Source organism: Pinus tabuliformis, chromosome 3_2, assembly GCF_031772625.1.
Source record: "Pinus tabuliformis cultivar Carrire ecotype Pingquan chromosome 3_2, CPIR1, whole genome shotgun sequence".
NCBI classification, from domain to species: domain Eukaryota; kingdom Viridiplantae; phylum Streptophyta; class Pinopsida; order Pinales; family Pinaceae; genus Pinus; species Pinus tabuliformis.
Window position 1 is genome coordinate 817,037,644 of NC_142302.1, and position 11,075 is coordinate 817,048,718.

Genomic DNA, 11,075 nt, shown 5'->3' on the forward strand with positions numbered 1-11,075 from the left:
CACAATCCAAATGTTAAATATAATTTTTTACTATGTTAAATTCATTTATATAATAAATGACCCATTTTAAATTAAGAAGAGATTTTTTACTATGTTAAATTCATTTATATAGTCCATGACCCATCTTAAATTAAAAAAAAAGAAAAAGAAAAAATACATTTTAAATAAGACTCCATTCAAAAACATAAAATGACAGGACAACATTTGTTTTTAAAAAATAGATCCAACTGCTAAATAATATTTTCAACACTTTAAATATGTTGAAAATATTCACGTTTCGTTTCTGAATAAGAGGAGTGAACGCTAAATGACTCTAATTTTCTCAAAAAGCAGAGTGAATACCAAATGACGTGGGTGAATAATAAGGGTGTGCATTTATACACAGTAATGCAAACCATTAGTACCCATCTAGGATGTCGATGAAATGAATTGAAAAGGCATAAAAGTAAACATTACGTGCAGCAGTTTAACGAAGCAATGCACAATATGCTTTGATGAAATGCCAAAATCCACAATACGATTCTGAAGTAATGAGATTAGAGAGCTGACCTCGACTAGAAAGTTGATTTTGAAGGAATTTGGCGTTTCTGCCGCAGAAACGGATTGTAAAGACATTGCTTCCGGAGCAACTGAACGTGCTGGTGGCGTCGTCCGCTGCCTGGCGACATTGGCGTTTCAATATCTTCGAATAATTAGTCGCACTGCAATTGTTTGAATATTGCCCGCTACAGCAATATTGCGATGTATCAAAATTAGTGCAGGTGCTACCGCCTCCGACCGAAACCCTCAATTTAGCGGGGCAGATGGGACTTATATTGCTGTTGCAGGCGATTGCGTGGCACGACGAGTTGGAGGGGATGATCGACACTGGCAGGTTGAATCCATGGACGAGAGAGATGTCATAACAGTCGAGGTTGTTTTGACTGAGAGAGAACTCGGCCATCGTCGCATGGGGTTTTCCAGAGGCGTGACAGTTTAGTAGATCGCCACAGTTCCCAGTATTGCAGCTGACGCTGCCATTGCCGTTAAAGGAACACCCCGTGCGTACCCAAAACGTTGCTGTACCCGTGGCGACTTGAAGTCTCCATGACTGCCCTCTGTCCAGCCGTTTCCCACCGCCTGGTAAACCCGCTGCCCAAACCGTGAATGGGCAGTTGTTCTGAATCTCGAAGATCGCCCCTCCGGCCCCTGCAAGGACTAATGCTGACACGAACGCGAGCAAAACTCCCCGTGCTTTGGCCATGGCTGTGCTCAAAACTTTCAGCCGCAGAACCCAAATTATGAGGGTGCTCATAATGTGCCCGCAGCAACGAGCAATACTCCAACATAATCGCAACTCACGAGTTTTAGTTACCGGTCGCTGCGGGCTGTCATTGACCATTCCACGCGTCTTTGGCTCGACAGATTTTCTTTTATTCTTTCCAATTTTCAAATGGTACGACCGGAGCTGATTAATCAAAATGTGTGACTCACGGGGCCTCCACGAAGCTGAACAGACCCTTTTTTTTTGGCATAAGAACCACATATGCACAAATATCATCATTTCATATTATTACTTTCCAAGTTTTTTGTTAAGCTAAGGTATGATTCCATTAATATAAAAATAGAGAAACTATGTACATATAAATTTCGTCCCTGCCCCGAAGGGAAACCAGGTGAGCTTCAAAAATAAGTCATGTCCCATGTCCACGTGAGTATATGGTCAGATTGTCTAAACAGGAAAGAAAATACTACTGTTCAACCTTAACATACTAAGCAAAACTGCAAAACTACTAGGACAGAACTGAAATGAAAAGCTTTCTATGATAACGAAACTACCAAAAAGAGTGATATGTAAAAAACCGTCAGACGCTACTGCTTCAGGTCATCTGGCTGAAGATCAGGTTCCACCTTAACAATGCCACCATCTCGGATGAGCTGACTTAACTTATCGATCTTCCTGTCCTGCATCATGAGAGTAATTTGGAGGTTCTTCAGTTCTTTTTTCAAATTTGATTGCGCAATGTCCACCATCTCCGCTGCTACCTGTTCCATAGACTTGGCAAGCAAACGCTTCAGACCCCAATAAACGTGCAGAGATTGTTTATATAGGGACATCCGCCCTCTGGTGTGGCGAGGGTCAGGGAGATAATGCTCCCAATCCGCCATCTCCAGATCCGATTACTTTCCAAGTTATTGGTACTTTCGAAGGTAAGATTTTAAATATTTATTTGACTCATTATTAATTTGATATTTGAATATTGAAAAATAAATATTTATTTTTTAATATTATTATAATTTTTTTAATATTTAATTGGATTATAACTAGAATTTTATTGCAACATTAGTATATATTATATAGATAATTGTTTTATATATTTTATGTCATAATTTATAGATATAATTGCAATATTTATAGAGGCAGATGGCATTATATTGCTGCTCCAGGCGATTGGGTGGCACGAAGAGTTGGAGGGTTGGGTGGCACGAAGAGTTGGAGGGTATGATCGACACTGGCAGGTTGAATCCATCCACGAGAGAGATGTCATAAAAGTCAAGGTTGTTTTGACTGACAGAGAACTCGGCCATCGTCGCAGGGGGTTTTACAGAGGCTTGACAGTTTAGTAGAGCCCCACAGTCCCCAGTATTGCAGCTGCCGCTGCCATTGCCATTAAAGGAACACGGGTGCGTCCCCGGAAAACCTTGCTATACCCGTGGCGACTTGAAGTCTCCACGACTGCCCTCTGTCCAGCCGTTTCCCGCCGCCTGGTAAACCCGCTGCCCAAACCGTGAATGGGCAGTTGTTCTGAATCTCGAAGATCGCACCTCCGGCCCCTGCAAGGACTAATGCTGACACGAACGCGAGCAAAACTCCCTGTGCTTTGGCCATGGCTGTGCTCAAAACTTTCAGCCGCAGCAACGAGCAATAGTCCTACATAATCGCAAGTCTCACGAGTCCCCGCCGGCTCACGCGTTTTAGTTACCGGTCGTTGCGGGCTGTCATTGACCATTCCACGCGTCTTTGTCTCCACAGATTTTCATTTTTTCTTTCCAATTTTCAAATGGATTAATCAAAGTGTGTGACCGTGAACCAAAGTTAACAAAGTCTGTCGATTTACCGTGAGTGACGGATATCTTTTGACATAAAGGTTAATGGTGTGACCCACGGGGCCTCCACCAAGCTGAACAGACATTTTTTTGGCACAAATTTACTTTCCAAGTTATTGGTACTTTCGGAGGTAAGATTCTAAACATTTATTTGAGTCATTATTAATTTGATAATTAAAATATTGGAAAATAAATATTTATTTTTAATATTATTATAGATTTCTAATATTTGATTGGATTATAATTAAAATTTTATTGTAACATTAGTATATTTTATATAAATAATTGTTTTATATATTTTATGTTATAATTTATGGATATCATTGCAATATTTATAACTATGTAAAAATAAAAATTTTGAAAATGATTTGTGATTTCTCATTATAATTTAGGTAAGTCTTTGCATAAAAAAAATAAGAACAAAATGTAAATAAATATATTTACTATAAGTGATTTCTCACTATTATGAGTTCAAAGCTTCCTATTTCAACTTAAGGTGGATGAGGATTTTGTTGACTTTTTTTTTTTAATTGATGGCCTAGATTGATTCTCAAGGGAATATGCTTAACATATGCTTAGTTCACAAATTTCCTACGGATTTTCAAAGAATACCTAATTTTAGAAAAGTTGCCTTATATCTTAGTTGTAAAGGATAGGAACTCTTCAACAACTCTATTTTTTATCAAGCCTTGGATTCTTAAGAGTTAAGTAAAATCAAAGTTAATAATAATATTTTTGTTGCAATATTGTTTTTCTGTTATATATTTATCAATGGTAGATACAAATGAAGCCTTGGGCTATATCAACCACATTAATATTTTTAATGTGGTTTATGTTGTTCTTAGTACTTATGTAGGATTGAAACTAAAAATGTGTAGACATGCTAGTGATTACTACCCACCAAATTTATCCAAGTCCTTGTGTGTAAGCAAACAATTAATTTATCCAATTCACATCTCAATTTATAAGTTCCTTAAAAAACAAGTATATATGATTAAGTTCGCCAAGTGACACTATTAAGCTAACATTGCCAAATGTAAATTATAGTTTTTTTATTTAATTTTCCTAAAGCACCATTTCTAACTTGAGTAGCAAGGACTAAGTTTTCCTACCATGTTTGTAATAATTTTTCATGTTCTTATAATTGGTAGGAATTTTGTTTTATACATTTTCAAATTATCATGTGAATAGTGTTTATTTTGCAATAGAGTTTTTAGAATTTTAATTTATTTATCAATAATTTTATTAAACGTATGGTAGGGATTTAATTTCCACTAAATACTTGGAAATATTTTAAATATTAGCTACAAATCAAAGATTTTTCTTATTAATTGTTTTAATAATAATACTAATTTAAAATAAAGTTATAATTTAGTTAAATTTTAAGTTGTAAGGCGTTCCCCTTTGAGAACATCACCCCCAACTGCCACTATGTACTAATCTGCACCATCTAATGGAATGTTTAGACGATTGAAATTTTTTAGGCCGAATTATTAGTTAAGAAAAAAGTGATAGTTAGGACTGTTTCTTGTTAAACGGTTTTTTTGATGACTTAACGATTTCTTGTTATTTTTTTTTACTTTTTCCTCTTTTTCTTTTCATTGGAAAAAAAATTGCAATAGAGAATTCATCATCACGTTTTTTTGGGCCGAATTAGTCATTTTTTTGGTTGAACATATAAAGATAGCGTTTGACCGGAAATTTGAACGTTAAAGTTAACGAAAACCTGTAACGGATCCTTGGCCGGTTGGGGGAAAATCTTATGAGTTAGTTTTTCAGCCAATTTATTTTTTCGATCGAAAATTTGTTTATATATATCTGGGCTACAAGCCCGTATCAAAGTTTCACTGTGTTTCTCTTCGCCTGAACATTGTCTCCACAGTGCTGTGTTTTTCTCCGCCGAACGTTGTTTGCGTAGTGTTGAATGTTGTATGAGCTCGGTGTTGGAGGAGTTCGACACCGAGTAGTTCGACGCACTTTGAACGACTTAGGTTGATGTTTTGCATGTTATGTTGATGTTTAGCAGCTCATGTTGATGTATAGTTTTCTCTACACATTGTTTCATTTTTTTTTGGTTTGTTTTGCAGGTCTGCGCAGTGCTGGAGGAGTTTGACGCCAAGGAGATCGACACACTATGAACATACCAGTTCAGGTTAATGTTTAGCAGGTTTTCGCTTTGCAGGTTACATTGATGTTTAGCAGGTCATGTTGATGTATAGTTTACATTGATGTTTAGCATAGTTTACATTGATGTTTAGCAGGTCATGTTGTTGTATAGTTTTCTTTGCAGCTTGTTTAATTTTTTGTTCTATTTTGTAGGTCTCCTTGGCACTGAAGGAGTTCGACGTCGAGGAGTTCGACTCTCAATGAGTTCAACACCGAGGAATCCAGATCTGAACGAGTTCAGTGCCGAGGAATTCAACGCTCACTAGAGGTAGGAATTTTGACTTCTTTCCCATCTAATCAACCCATAATGATTTCCAAAAGAAGTCTCTGTCAAAAAAAGTCCTCGTGTTATTGTTCTTATTAACATATATTATGTTCATATTAATATATATAATGTTTATATATATATATATATATAACCTTTTGTTTATGAAAACTCTTCTATTAAAATGGTTAATACAACATAAATTGCTCATAATAATGTCGCAAAGAAACTGTTCATATTAATATATACAAGGTTTATATATTGATTTTTTCATGAACAATATTATATATATAACCTTTTATTTATGAACACTCTTTTGTTATAAATTGTTCATATTAATATATATTATGTTCATATTAATATATATAATGTTTATATATTAATGTTTTCATAAACATGATTATATATAAATAAGAACCATATCAAAGTGGTAAATAGAACCCTGCATAAAACTCTTGATGTATTAAGGTTCTCCAGAAGGGGATGGATTGTAGCACTTAGACATTACATTGGCTACACAAATAATTCAATAATAGCAAATCAGTTTTGAAAAATTGATCTGTCTCCAATTGCGACATAGTTTTTATCAAAAGTGCGCTCGAACAAATCAAGTAATAATGACAATTGTTAGTAGTTACAACAAAAAAAATACATATTAGACATCATAGCAAATTGATGTATGGACATACATATTAGACATCATAGCAAATTGATGTATGGACATAGGATAAGATAAGACTTGCATTACACTCCATGCAAAACAAGAAATGCTAACCAAGAGAAACCAAGAAAAGTTCAATTATAAAATAGTCTCAATTATAAAGTTCAATTGGTAAAGTTGCTTCCATTTTATTAAATTGCTATTACAAACTAGAATGAATTAGATTTTATATGTGAGTTTTTCTATATTTATAAAATAGTCTCAATTAGTTTTTCTTTCAATGTTAAAATTATAAATACATTTTTTTAAGAAAATTATTTTTTATTTAAATTAGTCAAAAAGTCTTGGCATCAACTAATATCAATGGAAGAATTTGTGATTTATCTTTAACCTCTAAGTGGAAGAACTATATGTAGGTTGCATCATGCTACTCCAAATTATTATAAATCATAAGATTTGTTTCTTATTGGTTTCAACTTTATCAACAATTTGATTCTTGATAATTGGTTTCCTTTGAATCTTAGGATATTTTGAGCAAGCTATCTTGCCTATATATGTATCTTGTGGTACAATATTCCTTGACAACAAATGCACATCCAGCGAGGGGCTAGGCCCAGAGGTTCTCAAGATAGGAAGTGCGCCTAAGCTCATGGCCAAGAAGTTGGAACCATCTTCCATTCTTCCACCCCCGTGATATTCATAAAGAAATTTGTCAACTCAAAGCCCTCACCACCAATAACCGATAATTTTATTTGGATACCTTGTTCTTTATCTTTTTTGCTATGCCCAAGATTCTCCCCCACCAAATATGGGTCAATCCCCTTATTCATATGACATATGAAAGATTTTATATGTTGGAAAACTTGCTAAGTTATGGAAAAATCAAATGGCTTTTTATCAAGCTTGGACATTGGCATTTAGTTATGGATTTGAATTGATCTGAACTTACATGTAAGACAATTTGGCCTCGGAGTTTGGAGGTCCTCGACATAGGAACTAACAACTAAGAAATTATCAGGAGAGGACTTTGGGTATGGAGCGGTTACAAATATTGGAAAATCTGACAACTACATTGGAGCTAGATGTTGTAGGATCTTGTGGCGTTAGACTTTCTTTAGCGAGCACGATCTTCACGAGCCAGGTTCAATGGGATATTCAATTCAAGGTATTGTTGTACTGATTTGATTAAGTAATTTCATTCTCTGGTTTTGCTTCTCCTTCATGGATGATCACTTTTTTTGTTTCGAGTTCAACCAGTTCAAGTAGCACCCTGGATTATGGTGTCTGCCAGCGAGCACTAGTCCCTACCAAGAGTCTTCCATCTCTCATTCCTTTTCATTTGTCCTCCTTTGATTGTAGGCCTTATCTACCCTAGATTCCAAGAACCCCCTAGTTTTTGCTTCTTCCTATCTTCCTCGGTCTTGTTCTATTGTGGGAAAGCTATCTTGCTTGAATATTTATCTTTTGGTGCAATATGCCTTGACAATGAATTCAAATCCGCTAGGGAGCTAGGGGAAGAGGCCCTTAGGGAAAGATGTGGGCCCAAGCTCAGGCCCAAGAAGTTGTAACCATCTTCTATTATGAAAATATTTATGTTAATAAAAACGAATTTAATAAAAATGAGGAATAAAAATTACAATATTTTTCCATTTTTAATTTTTCAATTTATTTAATAAAATAATTATTAAGTAATAATTTAGTTTTTGGTGAAAGGAAAGTAAATTTAATTTAATCCATTTTTTTGTGATGTTTAAGAATAATATTAAAAATATTATTTAAATTTAAGTAAAAATTATGACTAATTACCCTGATTAGGGTGTTGATTGAAAGGTAGCACAATTTCCTTCGACATATAACAACAGAAGATTCACGTGCAGTGGAAAATTTGCTAAGTTATGGAAAAATCAGTGGGATTTTTATCAGACTTGGAAGTTGGTCTTCTATTATGGATTTGAATTCACCTGTGACTGCATGTAAGACAACCTAGCTTCTGGGTTTGGAGGTCCTCAACACAAGCATTGGCAGTTGAGCAATTATCACGAGATAGGTTTTATGGATTTGAATTCACCTGTGACTGCATGTAAGACAACCTAGCTTCTGGGTTTGGAGGTCCTCAACACAAGCATTGGCAGTTGAGCAATTATCACGAGATAGGATTTGGGAATGCATGGGTTACAAATCTTGGGACTTTCATGACTACATTGGAGATAGATGTTGTGGGAGCTAGTAAAGTTCGACTTTATTTAGCACGCATGACCTTATTAGTCCAAGTTTGACGGGCTAGTCAATTCAAGGTATTGTTCTACTCTACTCTTATAGTCTAGAGTCTAGTAATTCTATTCTATGGTTTTGTTTCTCTTTGGTGGATGCTTGTTTTCTTAGTTTTGAGTTCAACTCGGTCGAGTAGCGGCATGAATTATGGTTTCTCCTAGCGAGCACTAGTCCCTACTAGTAGTTTTCCATTAACCATTACTTTTCATTTGTCCTCCTCTATTTGTAGACTTTGTCTTCCCACGATTCCCAAAACCCTCTAATTTCTTGCTTCTTTCTGGCTTTCTCAGTCTTATTCCTTTAAGTCCTAGGCTATTGTGGGAAAGCTATCTTGCTTGTATATGTCTCTTGTGGTACAATATGCCTTGACAACAAATGCACATCCACTAGGGGGTTGGTCCTAGAGGATCTCAAAATATGAAGCGGGCATAAGCTCATGGCCAGGAAGCTACAACCATCTTCCATTATTCCACCCTCCTGAGATTCAGAAAGAAATCCATCAACTCAAAGCCCTCACCACCAATAATCGACAATTTTATTCAGATTTAGAAATCCAAAAGGAGGTAGCCAATTGGGTTCTTAACCTACCAAGGGAAGAGGAAGGGAAGAGGAAGGTAGTACTCGAACCCATCATTCTCAATTGGAAGATGAAAACTCTTTTGAGAAGGGACTGGAAGGAGAAGCATGAATACCATAATGATATCATCTTTTCTTTGAACAAAATCAAGCAGGTGCTATGATATCAACGCTCATGTTTCACTAGTTTGATTACCCGACTAGCTCACCTTGAAAGTCATCTTCATTGTGACCTAGAAGCTCCATCTCCACCGGTCCGATACAAGTGCTAAAGACACAACCATAATTACCTCTTTAGACCCTTGATGTCATATTATACCTACGATGATATATTATACCTACGATGATATTGACCGGTCCGATACAAGTGCTAAAGACACAACCATAATTACCTCTTTAGACCCTTGATGTCATATTATACCTACGATGATATTGATATTTTTGCTGATTCATATATATAAATGAATTAAAAAATAAGAAAAAATTAAAATATTATAAAGAAATAATCCTCCTCAATTTTTCCTTCCTTTTAATAAAATAGACACTTTCTACTCTTTTTTTTTTTTTTACTTTCTATTATATAACCCGGATTACATAACAAAAATTATTTTACATTGCTGCTGAACAAAACTTGCTTCAATAAGCTCTGCTGCTTTTACATGCCAATATTTCCAAAGCAGGATTTTATTTCCTCGGCTAGCCCTATGCGCTAATTCTAGAGTGATATTTTACATAAACGTTAGAAAAATTCGCAAGGAAAAAGATGTATTTGCAATACATCGATAAAACATAATTAAGCATTGTTGGAAGATCGGGCTATTTGCAGTACATCGATAAAACATAATTAAGCATTGTTGGAAGATCAGGCTTCCTCGCTAGGGACTTGTTTCCCCTCGCTCGCCGTTGCTTCCTCTACACCTCCACCGAAGTTTCCCTCCTGTTACTTGGGGCCTGAGCTTGGCGTCCCAACTAGAATTTTGTTGACCTCAACAAATAGACTGTCGCACACAAGTTCTGAGTCGTTGGTCATCAGGTCAGATTCCCTTTTGATTATCTTATTGTCCACCCTCACTTCCAAACATTCAAGCCGGGCCTATATCTGGGCTGCGTTGGCCTCTTTATCTCCCTCTAGAAGCTCAATTCGACGCGTCAACAACTCAGACCTTCCCATAAGCAATTTAAAAAGGAATTCCATCGCCGCCTTCTAGCAATCCTCCTCAAGTTTCGAAGGTTGGTCACCTGGCAAAGTCATTGCCAAAAACTGTGACAGAGTGCAGGACCAAGAAACATGCTCGTAAAGCAGGAGGATCGATGCCGAATGACTCGATAGAGGATGTTTAAATATGATTTCTCCACCCCAACTTCCCCAATTGCATGCTTCTACCTCCATTAATTCCATATCCTCCCCTCCTCTTCCATCGAGGCAATTCCTATTTCCACCCCCATAGCAAAGTTAATGCTATGGGGGTACCTGTGTCAGAGCCCGTCGATTGCTGTCGCCGGCATCGATCATACCCCTCCGACCTGCCGCAAAAAGCCCTCCGACCTGCCCGCAACCCATACTTGACCCATGTTATAAATACCATCTACGCATAGGGATTTTCCGGCGACTACACTGCACCGGCTGCAGCATGGTTCACTGCTCAGACTTCCCGCTCTCTGATGTAGTTAATGACATGTACCCACATGTATTTAATGTCAAATTCTGTGTGGAGGAGTTCAAACTCCACAGTTGGGCGCGCAAATTTCATATCAAATTTCACAGATGGGCGCGCACATTTTTGAATTGAAAGTTCAAACCTTCCACGATTCATCCGGACTACTTATTCGCAGGGCATGTTGTGTTAAACGATAAGTTCTGCAAAGGCTCTCCACGACATTAGCAATTTGGAAGAAATCCGCGCCTCGGCAATCAAATCTGCTCTCATGACTACAAGTATGATTCTGGGAAGCTCAAGTTATCAACAAATTTGAAAGCCTGGGGTCAAATTCCAGAAGCCCAATTTCAGTTTTGATTCATTTTTTCTCATTTCTGCAGCAACCACAATG

At 36.7% G+C, this 11,075-nt stretch overlaps 2 pseudogenes; both read right to left on the reverse strand.

The window, feature by feature from the left end:
• Window positions 1-466: 466 nt before the first annotated feature.
• Window positions 467-1,243, reverse strand: LOC149183144 (pathogenesis-related 5 protein Cup a 3 pseudogene; annotated as a pseudogene).
• Window positions 1,244-2,364: 1,121 nt separating this feature from the next.
• Window positions 2,365-10,587, reverse strand: LOC149183145 (pathogenesis-related thaumatin-like protein 3.4; annotated as a pseudogene).
• Between the last annotated feature and the right edge of the window lie 488 nt (window positions 10,588-11,075).